This window comes from Dermacentor albipictus, chromosome 7 (genome assembly GCF_038994185.2).
Source record: "Dermacentor albipictus isolate Rhodes 1998 colony chromosome 7, USDA_Dalb.pri_finalv2, whole genome shotgun sequence".
Taxonomy (NCBI): domain Eukaryota; kingdom Metazoa; phylum Arthropoda; class Arachnida; order Ixodida; family Ixodidae; genus Dermacentor; species Dermacentor albipictus.
In genome coordinates this window covers 137,599,225-137,616,739 of record NC_091827.1, presented here as the reverse complement: position 1 = coordinate 137,616,739, position 17,515 = coordinate 137,599,225, and the positions used below count along the sequence as shown (strand labels likewise).

The window sequence follows — 17,515 nt, the reverse complement described above, 5'->3', positions numbered from 1 at the left end:
TGGTTGACGACTCTGACTCCTCCAATACCGCCAGTGCTTCTTGCGTATTCTCTGTATCCCAGCTGCTTCATTTCGCCGATAAGCAACGCCGTGACGCCTACATTACAACACTCATTGACTGTTTTGAACACTTTCCGACCGATACTGCTCTACGCCTCTTCGTCCTCCACGACGGCACTCTGTACCGTCGTAACCTTCATCCGGATGGCTCTGAGTTGCTACTTGTACTAGCTAAACACCTCCTTCCACCGTTCTAGAAGAGCTTCACGACGCACCAACGGCTGGACACCTCGGCGTATCTCGAACCTATGACCGTGTACGTCGCCGTTCTTTCTGGCCGGGCCTTGCCCGTTCCGTACGACATTACGTCACCGCTGGTGAACTTTGCCAACGACGCAAGAAGCCTTCCCAGCTCCCCCTGGTTACCTGCAGCCGCTCGGCATCCCTGCCGAGCCCTTCCATCGTGTCGGCTTGGAGCTTCTCGGCCCATTTCTGGAATCCACATCAGGAAACAAGTGGGTTACAGTCGCGGCGGACTACGCGACCCGCTACGCCGTAACCCGTGCTCTTCCGACCAGTTGTGCAACTGATGTTGCGGACTTCCTCCTACATGATATCATTTTGATGCATGGTGCTCTGCGTCAATTTCTTACAGACCGCGGCCGCACCTTTATGGCTAAAGTCAGTGACGACATCATGCGTGCCTGCTCAATACAGCATAAATTTACCACCTCCTACCACCCTCAAACGAACGGCCTCACTGAGCGTTTGAACCGCACCCTTACAGACATGCTATTCAAATACGTTTCAGACCACCACCGTGACTGGGACTTGGCTCTACCTTACATTACCTTTGCATACAACTCTTCCCGTCTCGAAACTGCTGGTTTTTCTCCACTTTACCTCTTGTATGGCCGCGAACCGACGCTACCACTGGACACTGTGCTTCCATCCACCACAGCTTCAACTTGGGATTATGCCCGTGATGCAATCGTCCATGCTGACCATGCTCGCCAACTTGCGCGTGCTCGTCTACAAGTGTCTCAAGACAAGCAGAAAGAACGCTACGACCCCCGTCACCATGATGTCCATTTTGCGCCCGGCGCCCTCGTGTGGCTTTGGTCACCATCGCGTAGTCGGCCTTTGTGAAAAACTGCTTTTCTGTTACACAGGCCCATATCGCGTGATACGCAAAGTGACCGATGTCACCTATGAAATCGTTCTAGCCACGCCCACTACGTCCTCCGCTGTGACAACCAGTGACATTGTCCACGTTGCCCGACTCAAGCCCTACAACTCTCCATGCACCTTGGATATTTAACAGCAGCGTGACGGTGCTTTTGCCGCCGGGGGTAATATTACAATATCATCGAGCGATGCTCAAGAGACGAGCCGCCGCAAGAACGACGAAGTTGGTCGGTGCCCTTGACACGAGCGAGTGTCAGCCTGGCTGCCAGGCTCCAGTGTAAATACCGTGTAAATAGCTTCTTTCGTCTGTGTCTTTCCACACGTAACAATATGTAACCGCCTTTTATATTTTGACTTTGTCTCGTTATGTGCTATCTGAACGAAGACAACTTCATAGTCTGAGATACCCTCCTCAACCGACACTTCAAACTGGTCAAAGCGCCCGTCAAGGAATACCAGATCCAGGATACATGGACTTTCCCCGGAATTTCACGTACTTTGACGAACAATTTGTGAAAGGTCATGAGTGAATGCAATGTCAAAGAGCAAATCGCAATGTGGCTGTTCCCGCCATTCTGTTGCGAATGTGTCCCAGTTAATTCCAGGTAAATTGAAGTCACCGCTGAGGAGTAGTCGACAGTGGCGCTTAAGGTTTGCTTCTAAGTAACTATGTATCGACTCTAAGTATGAAAGGGGGAAGTTTGGGGTCGGTAAATTGTACCGAGAAGGACTTATGACGTTCCAATAGTCACTCCACACCAAACACTGCCGTGTCCAGGGATACCGTTTAGTGTTTTGAATTCAATGTTTTCTTTCATTATTGCAACGCCGCCTCCTCGAGACTTATATACCGACGTACTATCTTGTATCCGGGAGGTATTATCTCATTATCTTGAATCTTTGAACGCAACCACGTCTCTGTGATCGTAACAACATCCGGCTCATAGTTCACTAAAATGTACTCTAAGCCTGCAGTCTTATCCACGATACTTCTAGCATTAAAGTTAACTAGACGAAATTCATGATTCCCTCTCTGTTTCGGTCAGTCCTCGCTTACAGATAATAGGGTACTCTTATTACGCCTAAGCTTGACTCGACGGTTGTTACAGTGCTCTCTTAAACGATAGTTCAAGCACCTGCCTCTCTGCCCAACACATTTACAGCCGCAAGAGGGGGGAATTCGGTAAACCATATTCATTGCGCATGTCACAAAACGTTTTCTGTCCCCAACATCGCCACACCTCTGACGTGATTTAGGCGCGTTTACACGCTTACAGAGCCTTGCCAGCTTTTGTGGGGTTGAGAAAACGACTGTCAGTCCTGCACGCTGCCCAATCTCCTTTAGCCTATGGCAGACATCATGCACATACGGTAGCTCTGCAAACCTGCGTCTTTCAACCGGCTGGTTCCTTGACTGAGTGGGCTCGTCACGTTTTCTGCGCCTCAGATGCTGTTCCGCTATGTCTGAAATTAAGGCCAAAAGGCAGCGAGCCAAAGAAAGGGGATCAACCTGTGCAGCAAGACTATGTTGCATCTTGTGTGAGCAAGATTTATTCAGGCTGTTAACGAGGCATGAATTTATAGTACCTCGTTTAACGAGCTTTGAGCTTGTGGAGCAAGAGTGGGTTCTTACTTCTCGGTTCGAAGTACCAGCACACATGTTTGATAGCAAGGCACAGCCTGAGATATAGAAAGCGGAAGGAATCATCAATGGGGACCTCATGCGTAAGTTCTAGAGGCTGCAGTTCTTTCCTAAATATCTCCAAAACTTCCGAAACAGCAGGCTCGAAAGCATGATGAGTGCAATCATTAATACCAGGTAGTCATCCACAAACCTGCACACTTTGACAACAGTAGACGCGTCTATGTGACCATGAATATTGTGTCAGCGATGAGCTAAATATCACTTATGCTATCTTCGGCTGGTCGCTTCCATCCCCCGAAGCAGAGTCGGGCAGATCCGGCGTTACCCGAGCTCAGAGGTAGAGGACGAGCGCGCAAGCCAAACGTGCGACTCGCTCTCGGAGGAGGCAATGGCAGATGCTAAACCACGTGACTACTACCAACGTCCGATGTTTCGTTTATCGAAAGCTCCCGGCGCTGCCGGTAAAACCGGCGGACGCGCCGGCGGGACGAGCGTTCGTCGCAGTGGCCTAGGTTGCCTAGGTTACGATGGGCCGTCGCCAACAGCAGCAACGCGGCTCTGCGATGACGTTTCAATTTCGGCGACTGCTCCGACAACAGGGCTCGGAGCGCCTCAGAGCGCTCGAAGGTGGAAGAGAGCAATCGAGAAGAACCAGCCGAACGCAGGGCGGGCACCCTCTTTCAACCAGCCGAAGACAACGCCGCTCGCGAGAGCGCTCCAGAGCGCTCGGAAACGACCAGTCGAAGATGGCATTAGTACCGGTGCCAGGCATGATCATATTGACACGTGTACTTATCTTTATCGGGCGACCACGTTTCGCAGCCTAACAAATGTAATCGCACAGCGCGGGACGCGCCTGCATATATCCGAAGTTTCTGGAAAGTTATCGATGCTTCTGCCCGGCTGTCTGTTGTCACCGAACCTTGTGCTATCAGATTTCATCGCGTGACGCGAATGGTGTAGAACATTGCGGAAGGCACGCGGGTCCCACCGATTAGTCTGGAACATTCGACGACTGTTGTATAAAAGCCGACGCGCTTGACCCGCTGATCAGATTTTCGACGATCGCTGACTGTGTTCGCCGCTTTCGTTGTGCTTTAAGTGCAGCCTGTTTTGTGGGCACAGGTTCGCCCAATAGAAGCTAGTTTTGTCTTTCACAGCACTGCTACTGTGTTCTTTAACCTCACTACCACGTGACAATATAAAACGCCACTCCTTTGTATGTAATTTCGTTCATTCCATGAGATGAAAGCTGATTTCAAATAGAAGGTCAGCAATTAAAAAAAGCAGCTCACAGAAACATCTGCAGCACTCTGAAAGCCAACTGATCCGAAGTCATCAATGCATTCATCAACAAACGGTAGCAACTAGTCATACGAAAGTGAATAGTACAGATCTTTAACGCCGATCGAGACCATCTTGAGTCCTTTATCATTCTCTCTTTAAAAACTAATAACTTCACCGGAATCTCTAACAAGGAAAGGATCGTCAATGATAAGAAGGTTTAGTTTATCTTGCGAAAACAAGCCAACAGCTGTCTGACAAGTCGCTGCTTCAGTTACGATAACCCGCAGAGGGCAGTCAATCTTATGCGTCTTAGCTGAATAGAAAATATCTAGGCTTAGTTTCTAGTTTCTTCTATCACTTTTTCTAGCTTGTCAAGGCTAAGGGATTTGCATAGTTCTTTTTTGCTTTCAATTTCGCGTTTGCAAGAGAAACACTGTCATCACGTTTAAAAACTGAATCGATGGCAAGGGTGGCCTTCGAATTGAAGTCACTCATGACAAGTTGCTACTGTTTTGGAAGAATGCATTGACGACTTTGGATCAGTTGGCTTTAAGAATGCTGCAGGTGTTTCTGTTAGCGGCTTTCTTGAATTGCTGACCTTCTATTGGAAATCAACTTTCACCTCATGGAATGACCGAAATTACATACAAAGGAATGGTGTTTTATAGTTTCATGCCTGGTGCTGGCACTAAGTGATATTTATCTAGCTCATCATGATCGCAATATTCATGGTCTCATAGACGCGTCCCCTGCTGTCAAAGTGTGCAGGTTTGTGGAAGACTACCTGGTATTTATTGATTGCACTGATCACACTTTCGAGCCTGCTCTTTCGGAAGTCTTGGCGATCTTTAAGAAAAAGCTGCAGCCTCTAGAACTTACGTATGAGGTCCCCAGTGATGATTCCTTGCGCTTTCTAGATATCAGGCTGTGCCGTGCAAACAAACATGTGTGCTGGTGCTTAGAACCGAGAAACTACTCCTGCCTTTTAACTCCGCGCACTCAAAGCTCGTTAAACGAGGTATTATAAAGTTATGCCTCGTTAACAGCCTGAATAAATTTTGTCACACGAGATTCAACATAGTCTTGCTGTACAAGTTGATCGCCTTTCTTGGACTGGCTACCCTTTGGCCTTAATTTCAGCCAGAGCGGAACAGCTTCTGAGGCGCACAAAACGTGATGAACCCTTTAAAACTGATGGTAGCGCTAAAAAGGACCAACACACGGTGAAAAGACGACACGCCGACGAGTTCGTCGTCGTGTCGTCTTTTCACCGTGTGTCCGTCCATTTTAGCGCTACCATCCGTTCTAAAGAATGCATCACCAGCAAGCCCAGCACCAAGTTTTATTGAAGTGATGAACCCGCTCAGTCAAGGAACCAGCCGGTTGAAAGACGCAGGTTTGCAGTGCTACCGTATGGAGCATGATGTCTCCCATAGGCTAAACAAGATTGGCCAGCGTGGAGGAATCACAGTCGTTTTCTCAGCCCCGGAAAAACTGGCAAGTTCTTGTGAGCGAGTAAACGCGCCTAAATCGCGTCAGAGTTGCTGCTCCATCGGGCACAGAAAACGGCATACGCAACAACTATGGTTTACTTAATTCTGTTGTCTTGCGGCAGTAAACATATTGGACAGACAGGCAGGGGCTTAAACGATCGTTTAAAAGAGCATTGTAACAACGTCCATAACACTGTTCAAGGCCACTTGGGCATCCATTGCCAGGTCTGCGGCTGCGTGCCCCTATTAGAATATACGGAAGCTTTAGCAAGCCACAGCTCACCCGGGAAATTATAGAAGCTGATTATCAAAAAAACTTAGTAGTGTGCGCGTTAGTGCCCCCTCTATCGCGCTGACCCCTAGCGAAGTCGCGTTTCTGAGCATATAGAAATCGGAATGTTCGTTTTTTTTTGTCATGTGACCATGTTCCTAGTACAGTGACTTGCTGTTAGAACACCCCTTGTGACTGCCTTTCATTTTCTGCGCACGCCCCTTCTTGTATATATACACAGGATGTGGCAACGCAATAAAATATTGTTGGAAGTCAGCGCTGTGTATGTGGTCTCTCGCAGTCCTTGTCCTTCGAGCTGTACGTCATTTTTTAATAGGGATTACCAACTAGCCGAAGCAAACACCCTACTGCCACTCAGCTTGGGTCTGCGGATTTTATTCGCCGCCCGTCTCTAGCAGCAACCTGAATCACTGTTTTAGCCTGCGCTACTGTACCTGACGGAGACTATGTCCTTACTCCCTCGACTTCAGTTCTGCTGTCTCACAATTTCTCCTTCCCACACACCATCGTTTCTGTAGCGGACAATCAGACATATCTTCCTATCCTTAAATTTGGACAGTTCCCACAAGTACTTCCTCGGGGCATGTCCCTTGCCACGTTGTCATCGCCGCACGAGTGCCACATTTCCGCTCTATCTGTTGTGCCATCATGGACCAGTGCTCTTTCTGCGCATTCCCCGCAGGGGCGTCTGCGCAAGCAGGCGTTTGGTGTGTTGCGCCACCACTTACCCGAGCACACGAGGGTTGGACCCTCCCGCGTGTTGCCGTGCGCGGCTTAGCCGTGTCCGGGGAAAAGGGGATCCTGGGGGTTGAGCCAATGCCGGGTGTTTGGACCTTTATGGCCCCTCGGCGGCGGCAACACACCCCTTTGGCCTCGGCTTCACGCAGACGGCACCCCCGGACTGACCCACCCGGGGGAAATCGGCAGTCGCCTTTTCCTGTCTCTCTCTTCCTACAACCTTCGTCTTTCCCTTACTTTCCACCTTTCCTGTCTCCTTCTCTCTTCTATTTACTTCCTTCTTCTTGGCGGCAAGGGTTAACCCTGTGTGGCTATCCAACCTTGGGTACACCATATTTGGTTATAGTGGCGGCGTACGACTGGCGTCGTGCAGACTTGCATGCAAGCTCTGCCGCGTCCCCTCGTTGGGCTCCGTGGTGGGCGGTCGGCGCTGTTGCCGAATTTTTATATCTTTTCATGGAAAATTCTTTCCGCAAACTTCCCGATCGCCTTCAGAAACGAGGGCGCACCGAAGATGTATTTCAGTTTTTCGGACACCAAATCAAGAATTTTCCCCGGTTCCATGTTATTCACTCCGAAAAGCCAAACAAAGCAGTGCGAAACATTTCACCATTCCTTGTGTCAAAGTCCTTGACTGATGTTTTTGGTCCAGGTTACAAGGTGTCCAGGATGGCAAGCGGTGACCTCCTCTTGGAGCTCCGCGATTTGAAACAATATCAAAAACTACCGAAACTAGTGTCATTTGGGGAGACCGACATAACAGTAACCCCGCACCGTACATTGAACACCACCCGCGGTGTTGTGTCGGATGACGATCTGGTAGAACTGACTGAAGCGGAACTCCTGGGGGGCTTCAGTGAGCAAAATGTTATCAATGTCAGAAGAATTAAGATAAGGCGAGATGGCAAAGAGATCCAGACCAAGCACCTAATAATCACATTTGGTTCAAGTGTCCTGCCCGAGTCAATCGAGGCTGGGTACATCAAGCTCCGTGTTAGGCCGTATGTGCCCAACCCACTCCGTTGTTTCAAATGCCAGCGCTTTGGCCACAGCTCGCAGAGCTGCCGAGGCCGCCAACCTTCTGCCAAATGTAGTAATCAAGAACACACCTCTGAAGCTTGTGAGAACGCTCTCCACTGTGTAAATTGTGACGGGGATCACGCCGCGTACTCGCGGTCGTGCCCCTCTTGGAAAAAAGAAAAGGAAATTGTAACAGTTAAAGTTAAGGAAAATATAACGTTCAAACAGGCACGCAGGCGGGTAGCATACCTGCCAAAGAAAAGCTTTGCCGAAGTGGCGCGTCAGGGGGCAGCGTCACAACGGCCTCCGGCGACTGTCCGACCCACACGCAGTGAGTCGGCAGTTACGCCATCTGCCCCCACGGTGGTTGCAGCTAGCGCTGCTCCGCCAACCGAGGAAAAGGGGCCATCGACCCCGAAGGTGGGCGCAGCCGAAGCTGCCTCAACCTCCCAGGTCCCTTCCAGTGCTGGCAATGGCCGGCGCAGCCAAATCCCCCAGGGAACCCCATCGACCTCCGGGCTGGTGGGCGCAGGGGTCTTGCCCTCCAAGGCGGGACCTTCCCTGGTAACTTCTCGCTCACAAGAGCACGTGTCCGGCGCCTCACAAGAGGCAATGGACACCACTCCTATCCCCAAGGCGCCCCAGGCGCCTAAGGAGCGGCGAGGTTCCCTCGAACGTTTCAAAAAGAGCAAAACCCCGGTTACAGGGCCTCGAAAGGGCTCTGTAATCTAAGACATCCCTTCCGTTTCCGTAAACACAGCACCAATTAAATTTAAAATATGGATACACAAATCATTCAATGGAATGTCAGAGGTCTACTTAGGAATCTTGATGATGTTCAAGAACTTATCCATAAACACAATCCAAAAGTGCTGTGTTTACAGGAAACACACTTAAAATCCAAACACACAAACTTTCTCCGTACGTATGTTACGTTTCGCAAAGATCGCGATGATGCCGTCGCATCATCGGGTGGTGTGGCGATTCTCACTCATAAAAGTATAGCATGTCAATCTTTATAGCTACTTACCCCCCTTGAGGCAGTGGCGGTGCGAGCTGTTCTGCTAAACAAACTCATCACTATTTGGTCGCTTTATATACCCCCACACTACAAATTAACTAAACATGAATTTCAGTCCTTTATAGATGAATTGCCAGAACCTTATCTGGTTCATGGCGACTTCAATGCACACAACTACCTGTGGGGCGACCCTCGTATAGATGCGCGAGGACGTCTTGTTGAACAGTTCCTTTTCTCTTCTGGTGCTTGTCTACTGAATAAGAAGGAAGCGACATACTATTCTCTTGCAAACAGAACATTTTCTTCAATAGATCTTAGCCTAGTCTCAACGTCACTACTGTCTGAACTCCAATGGCAAGTTAGCAACAATCCTTACGGAAGCGACCACTTCGCAATACTGCTTAGAACACCCGAAGAAAAGGAATATCCACCACAGGCTCCTAGGTGGAAAATTGACACTGCCGACTGGGAAAAATTTCGAACTCTATCTTGTATTTCGTGGGATGAGATGTCCTCGCTAGAAATTGACGCTGCTGTCGAATATTTTACAGCCTTCATAATAGATGCCGCATCTAAATGTATATCACAAGTAAATGGTCTGGCCTGCAAACGGCGTGTCCCGTGGTGGAACGACGATTGTAGGATCGCACGTAAAAATCAGAACAAAGCGTGGTGGTTGCTACGCGCCTCCCCCACTGCGCAGAATCTTATTAACTTTAAAAAAGTAAAATCACAAGGCAGGCGAACCCGCCGGCAGGCCAGAAGAGAAAGCTGGCAAAAGTTTTTATTGGGCATCAACTCTTATAGAGAGGAATCGAAAGTCTGGAACAGGGTTAACAGGATAAGAGGACGACAAACTTATTCACTCCGCCTGGTAAACCCACAAGGCGATACCCTGCTTGAACAAGCAGACTCACTTGGGGAGCACTTTGAGAGTGTATCAAGCTCCAACCATTATTCGCAATCATTCCTGAAATATAAAGAAATAGAAGAATGCAAGCCACTCATCAATAAATGCCGACAGAATGAACCCTATAATTGCCCATTTAGTGCTGCCGAGTTGAAAGCGCCCTTGAGCGCATGCAAGAGTTCCGCACCAGGATCTGATAGAATCTTATATGAAATGCTCAAAAACTTACACAATGACACGCAACTTACACTACTTACACTTTTCAACACCATCTGGGATGCTGGGTACCTCCCAACCACGTGGAAGGAAGCCATTGTAGTCCCTGTTTTGAAACAAGGCAAAGACCCTTCCTCGGTGGCAATTTACCGCCCGATAGCCCTCACAAGCTGCATTTGTAAGGTGTTCGAAAAAATGATAAATCGGCAACTCATTCCTTTCCTTGAAGAGAGCAAAATGCTTGATCCTTATCAGTGCGGCTTCCGAGAAGGGCGCTCCACAACCGATCACCTCGTGCGTGTTGAAGGGAATATCCGGGACGCATTTATACATAAAGAGTTCTTCCTATCGATATTTCTCGATATGGAAAAGGCGTAAGACACAACGTGGCGTTACGGAATCTTAAGAGACCTGTCAGAAATGGGCATCCACGGTAATATGTTTAATATAATAAAAAGCTATCTGTCAAATCGTACCTTCCGGGTAAAAGTCGGCAATGCACTCTCACGTCCTTTTACGCAAGAAACGGGTGTACCACAAGGAGGCGTGCTCAGCTGCACGCTCTTTATCGTGAAGATGAACACGCTTCGTGCTACACTACCACCCGCCATCTTTTACTCTGTCTATGTGGACGACATTCAAATAGCTTTCAAATCTTGTAACCTCGCAGTCTGCCAGAGACAGGTACAGCATGGCCTGAACAAAGTGTCAATGTGGTCAGACAGGAATGGATTTCAGATCAATCCTAACAAAAGCTCTTGTGTTCTTTTTACAAGAAAGAGAGGACTTATTCCGGATCCTTGCATAGAACTGCGTGGACAACAGATACCTGTAAACAAAGAACACAAATTTCTAGGTGTCATACTTGACTACAGACTCACCTTCGTCCCCCACATTAAACATCTTAAAGAAAAATGTCTGAAAACAATGAACATAATCAAACTTCTATCCCAGACTACACGGGGTAGTGACAGGAAGTGTTTAATGAATATCTATAATCGCCTCATTCGATCACGACTAGACTATGTTGCCGTGATCTATCATTCTGCAGCCGCGAGCGCGCTAAAGATGCTAGATCCGGTCCACCATCTAGGAATCCGACTGGCCACAGGCGCTTTCAGAACGAGTCCCATACAAAGTTTATATGTAGAATCAAATGAGTGGTCACTTCATCTGCAGAGAACATACATTAGCGAAACATATTTTCTGAAAGTCCACTCAAATCCACAGCATCCCTGTTTAATACCATTAATGACATGACATATGCTACACTCTTTCGCAATCGTCCCTCCGTAAGACAGCCTTTCTCGCTGCGTGTGAGGGAGCTTAGTGATCAAATGCATGTCCCACTCCTCGAGCTCCCCCTATTGCATCCAGCCAAGCTGCTACCTCCTTGGGAGTGGCAGCTCATGCAATGCGATATATCTTTCATGCAAGTTACAAAACACGCTTCAGACATTGAAATCCAAATGCATTTCCGTGAACTCCAGCACAAACACTCCTGCACGGAGTTCTACACAGACGCATCAAAGTCACACGACGGGGTGTCCTATGTAGCCGTCGGTCCATCCTTCTCGGAATCCGACGTACTGCATCCGCAAACTAGTATCTTTACGGCTGAGGCTTACGCAGTATTGTCGACCGTGAAGCATATTAGCTAATCAAAACTAAAAAAATCAGTCATATATACGGACTCCCTAAGTGTTGTGAAGGCTTTGATATCGTTCTGTAAGCACAAACATCCTGTTATAATCGAACTCTATTCCGTCTTATGTAAAGCATATGTATCTAACCAGCATGTGATTATATGCTGGGTGCCAGGTCATAGGGCCATCGAAGGTAATGTTCTGGCGGACCAGATGGCCACGTCAGTTGCATGGCATTCTGCTAATCCCACCGCTGCAGTTCCTGTCACAGATCTGAAGCCCTTCTTACGGAGGAAACTACGCAACCACTGGCAACGCCTATGGGACGCGGAAACAAATAATAAGCTCCACGTGATAAAGCCACAGTTAGGATTCTGGCCTTCCGTAACAAAATCACGCCGAACAGATGTCCTATTCTGTCGTCTCAGAATAGGACATACATTTGGCACGCATAACTATTTACTCACTGGAAATGATCCTCCAACCTGCGGTAGATGCGGGGAGAGGCTGACCGTCCTCCACGTCCTCCTGGAGTGTCGGGAAGCCGAATATGAAAGAAAGAAACATTTTCCCTTAGCACCCACAGCACATCCCCCTTCATCCTGTTATGTTGCTCGGCCCAGAACCTTTATTTGACACCAACGCAGTGCTAAGTTTTCTGAAAGATGTTGTTTTGCATGTTTTTAGCCCCACATGTTCGTAGCGAGTCCTCTCTTCAGAGGATGCCGCTGCGTTAGCTTTTTCGTATCGCACATGCCTCTAGGCCCTTGTGTCTCAAGGGCTCTGGCGAGGCAGCAGTGCTCCAAGTAATTTTAACATCCTATATTTTTCTACTTTGCATCATTCTTCTACGATTGATTTTAATGTTCATAGTATTCGCCATCTGTCATCGCCATAATTTTATAACACGTTAATTTTACGCACTTTACAGCCAATATTTTAGGCCACTTTACAGCCAAGTCACATCTTCATAATACACCGTCAACATTACCACTTGTCATGGCGCTCTTTGGCCAAACCTGGCCCTTGCGCCACAAAAAAAACACACATCATCATCATCATCTTTCTGCGCATTCTGCATCTGCCCCACTCGAGGACTTAACAGAGGTGATTGCACCGGACCTCTCCACACAACAAGCCGGAGAACTCCGTGGCCTCCTCGAGTCCCACACCGACATTTTAGACGTCAACGATCACCCTTTGGGCCAAACTATGGTCATGAAGCATCGTATAACCCGTGACGCAGCACCTGTTCGCCGACGTCCATACCGGATGTCTCCCTCCGAGCGACAAGTTTTAAAGAGCAAGGTTGACAAAATGCTTTCCAAAGGAATTATTGAACACCCTTCCAACCCGTGGGCTTCCTCTGTTGTTCTCGTCAAAAAGAAGGATAACAGCTGGTGATTCTGCGTTGTCTATCGTCATCTAAACACGATCAGCGAGAATGATGCATATCCAGTTCCCCGCATTGACGATGCTGTCAATTGTCTCTATGGTGCCACTTATTTTTCATCGATAGACCTTCGCTCTAAATATTCACGTATTTTCGTGGATCAACTGGGCCGTGAAAAGACCGCATTCGTCACACCAGATGACCTATATCAAATCACGGTAATGCCTTTTGGCTTTTGCAATGCCCCGGTGACATTTGAACGGATGACGGATCTACTCTTGCGTGGCTTGAAATAGTCCATCTGTTTGTGCTACTTGGATGACGTCATCGTATTCTCTTCAACTTTTGTTACCTATCTTGAAATACTTGTATCTGTTCTTTCTGTTTTTCGTGCCGCTGGCTCACACCTCAACTCGTCCAAGTGGCACGTTGGTCACCACCAAATAACCATTATCGGGCATCTCGTCGAATTGTCAGGAACTTTCCCCGACCCCACTAGACTTCATGCTGTACAGAATTTCCCCGTACCAACTTGTGCCAAAGATTTTCGAAGCTTTCTTGGCCTTTGCTGTTATTAGAGGTTGGATTGCGCAGCATTTTCACCGGATACACAGAAGAGAAATGCATACCACAGAGCTCTGCTTGCAACAATAGTTTTATTCTCGTGTCAGTGGAATAAACAGAGGAAGATACTGAAAGGGCAAAGCGAAAAAAAAGTTTTACAAACATAGCCATCCACCAATGCTAAGCCGCCTTTGTAACGATATCAGTTTTGCTGCACTCGACATCGCAAAAAAAGGAATGAGGATACAAAATTTCAGATTAGCGCGGGAGGAAATATTTCTGTTTTACACTAAGGGAGACGGATGGCATGCTTACGCACATACTTCGCACACGTGCAATCTCAGCAGCTTCGATTATCCTTCGCGTCAATTGGCTGCAACCTATGCTCACAATCTTGCATTTCTTAAAGAATGACCGACATTCGCAATCTATACAATGTATGCCAAGATGTCCGGTGACTGCTTTTGAAACAATATAATTATGCTCTGTAAGGAAGAAGAAGTGCGCCGTGCAGAGCTCCGCAGCCGCATCGCCAATGCTACTGAAGTGGGGCTCACGCTAGACGCTGTTCCTGGGGTGACTGGCTAAGACTACGCTGTTGCGTCTTCTTGTCCGCATCTATCGCGCCGTCCACAGCCGTGTCGGACTTCTTTGCCATAATTGGTGGAGGCTTGCTGGGTCTCCTGTCATCCTGGAATTGCGCAGCCGGACTCTCCCTGCCATCATGACCACCGCGAGCACCACGAGCTTACCATCACCTGCTCCCCAGTGCTCCGTATGCCCCGGCACACTCCGTCAGCGGGGCCCTCCCATCTTCAGTGGCACTGACGACCACGACGTTGATGACTGGCTCTCATAATACGAACGCGTCAGTCTGAACAACAAATGGGATGACATCATGAAACTGACCACCGTCCCTTTTTACCTCACCGGAATTGCCCACTTGTGGTTTCGGAACCACGAAAGCGAAGTCCCAAGCTGGACGGTGTTCAAGACAAAGTTCAGCGAGGTCTTCGGCCGTCCTGCTGTTCAAAAGCTTCGTGCCGAACAGCGCCTGCAGTCGCGCTCTCAGCAGCCTGGTGAAACCTTTACCAGCTACATCGAAGATGTCATCGATCTCTGTAAACGCGTCGATGCATCCGTGACTAAGGGCAATAAAATCAAGCATGTAAGGAAGGGTATCGACGAGGACGCATTTCAGATGCTCATTTCAAAGAGCCCGTCTGCTGTTGCACAAGTTATTGAACTGTGCCAAACCTATGACGAGCTCCGCCGTCAACGCATCCTCACTCGCCGTCCTGTTCCCCATCAGGAATTGTTGTCTGGCTTGACGTCCCCTATTCAAGATTCCGCCCTCCTCTCGCAGAACAAGGCTTTCGTCCGGGAAGAAGTAGCTCGCCAGCTCTCCCTCAACACCAACCCGCAGGACTCAAGTTCGTCCCTTAGTCTGGCCCTACCACATGGTATAGAAGATCAAATATCCGAGGTCTTCCTCTGGAACGGTCGCCTCAACTCACCGCCCCATTGACTCACGCCGACGCGGTCGCAAGACCACGACCGCCGACCTTCCGGGCTCCGCCTCCGATGCCTAGCCCTCTTTTTAGCCCCACGCCGCCACGACCTCCAGGGTCCAACGCCCGAGGTTCGTTTCGCGGAAGATATGCTAGGCTGCGCGCCATTCTGACGTCTCGGGCCACGATGGTTTTTGCTTCGCCCGGAGAGCGCCCGCCACGCGTTCGCCCCCGTCGCCATGCCAGTTTGAGCCTGGTGACAGTCTGCCCTACATCCCTCGACGAACTCCGGGCAAGGGAGGACCTGGAACTTCGTGCCAGTCGTATGCTGGGCCAGTGGCTCAGTCAACGGGCCACCACCAACGATCTCCCTGTGGACCCCCCCCCCCTGCCTACTACCACTTCGAAGCCTCTCCAGGACGGCCCCCCAGTACAGGAGCCCCATGCTTCGGTCCCGCTCCCCCTTCCAACGACGAGGACATGGATATGTCCAGCTCCCTGAAACGCGCCCGCGAGACGGAGAGCGAGGACAAGGAGCCAACTGGGCGACGTAAGCAGCCGTCGAGCTCTCCCCCCAGCCCGGAGCAGCACACGGCAGCCAGCTGCCACGTGCAGCAACCGGACCACGGCAGTGCCATTTCCCCACACTCGGGCGAAACAGCTGCCACCTCCTCTCCGCCTGCCGCCCAAGACGGAGGCCCTCCAAAAAGGGTGAGCGCCACCTCTCGACATCCCGCCGAGTCTACAGCCGCCTCCTCCGCGTCCCCTCCGAGCAAGGGCGCGCCCACCACCATCCTCGACGCGCCGTCCGCTCCTGATGGCGGCGCGTCCCCTGCAGCGTCTGCTAGCGAACCAGCTGCAAACGAAAGCGCTGCCGACGCGATGGAGCTGACGGACGCAACACCCACTGTTTCTTCATATCAGGGCCCTGATAACCCCGCGGCCCGGTTTCTGAAGGACCCACCACGCCAGCCTTCTTCGCGGCCGAAGCCAAAGGGGAAGAAGAAGCAGAAGAGGAAGGAGCCTGCCCATGTTTCCCGTTCGTCTCCCGGGGCAACGGACGACTCGCGGCGTTCACCCGCTACCCTGGTCACGCCCAGCGTGCCTACAGCCGCAGTACAGGGAGCAACACCCTCCGCCCGTAAGTCCACCACGCACGACTTCACGCTGGTGCAGTCAAAGAGGGACCGGCGGCGTGCACGAGCACTGGAGACTGCTGCACTCCCGGTTGACCCTGCGGTCGTCGGTACGGTGCTCTTCCGTCCCTCGGCGCCCGGTGGAACCTTCCGAAGAGCAGTGCGCCTCTCACTCGCTGCAACTTTCTCTTCGCGGCCCGTTGTTGCAGTGGTTCGCGTTAACAATAAACGCAACATCGTGGCCGCCGATACCTCCACCCGGGAGCGCGTGGAAGAGCTGCTGGCAGTCACTGAGCTGCACGGAATCCCAGTGACTGCCCGACTGCCAGCCGAGCACGGCAAGAGCACCGGCTTCCTGCATGGGGTAGTCGGGTTACCCGCGGACACAGACCTGCGGGGAGCCATCGAGTAGAGCGTTCCCGTGCTGTCGGCAACGAGGGAGGAGAGCACCATCACCATCCGATTCGCGGGACCGGTCCCCCCTGAACACGTGCGCCTTTTAAAGCTCGGGTTCAGGGTGAGGCTTGCGAGGCCCCGTCCTGTGCAATGTCAGCAGTGCGGCCGCTTCGGGCACGTGCTGGAGTCCTGCAGATGGCCGACTGACTACATCTCACGCGGCAAGAGCCACGCGGAGGGCGCTTCCTGCCAGAAGGTCCGCTGTACGAACTGCGGCGTCCCTCATAGGGCCGACACACGCGCCTGCCCCAAATGGCAGGAAGAACGGAAGGTGGCCACCATCATGGCTTCCTCCACCTCGGCATTATCGAGGCGGGCTGTCAGGGCAGCAGTCCGGGAGGAGAAGCAGCCACACCAGCCCTCCTAATCTCCGGCGCGGTCCTATGCAAGCGTGCTGAAGGGCCCCAGCCCTGCACCCAGGCATCCGGTACCAGCCCCTCGTGCCTCTCAACGCCAGCAGAAGCACGATACTGCTGCTCCACCCGCCCAAACTACTATGGGTCAGCTGGTAGAAAACCTGCTGTTCATCATGCAAGCAGTCAGCACCATGCTGCCAGCTGACCATCCGCTCCGGGCCATCTGCCTGCAGGCAGTGGCATGTCAACAGCGACACAATCACCATGGCTAGTCGCCCAGCTAAACGTCGGCCGCGCATCCTGCAATGGAACGTGCGCTCGCTGCGCCGGCGACACTTCGAACTGTCCGAACACCTACTGCTGCACGAATACGACTTGCTCGCGTTGCAAGACACATACACGCGCGACGGGGAGTGCAACCTTCCGGGATTCGTGGGATACCACAGTGCGACCACCTGCGAGTCACGGACTTGCGCCAACGTGCAGTGCTGTGATCCGCTCCATCACGCCGTCTACGTCTGTAAGTTAAAAAATTTATTATAATATGGGGTTTTACGCGCTAAAACCAAGATATGATTCTAAGGCACGCGGTAGTGGGTGGAGTCCAGAAATTTGGATCACCTGGACCTCTTTACCGTGTAAA

At 50.6% G+C, this 17,515-nt stretch overlaps 1 protein-coding gene across 3 annotated transcripts in view; it reads left to right on the top strand.

Annotated features, from left to right (window-relative positions):
- Window positions 1-17,515, top strand: part of LOC135897809 (sarcospan-like) — a 297,173-nt gene that overhangs the window by 20,120 nt on the left and 259,538 nt on the right. Inside the window, exon 1 of one of the 3 annotated variants that reach the window (XR_011507077.1) lies at window positions 14,715-17,392. The exons of the other annotated variants lie outside the window; for them this stretch is intronic. The gene's annotated coding sequence lies outside the window, so the exon portion shown is untranslated. Of the gene's footprint in view, window positions 1-14,714; window positions 17,393-17,515 lie in introns of those variants that run through there. 3 annotated transcript variants of the gene reach the window in all.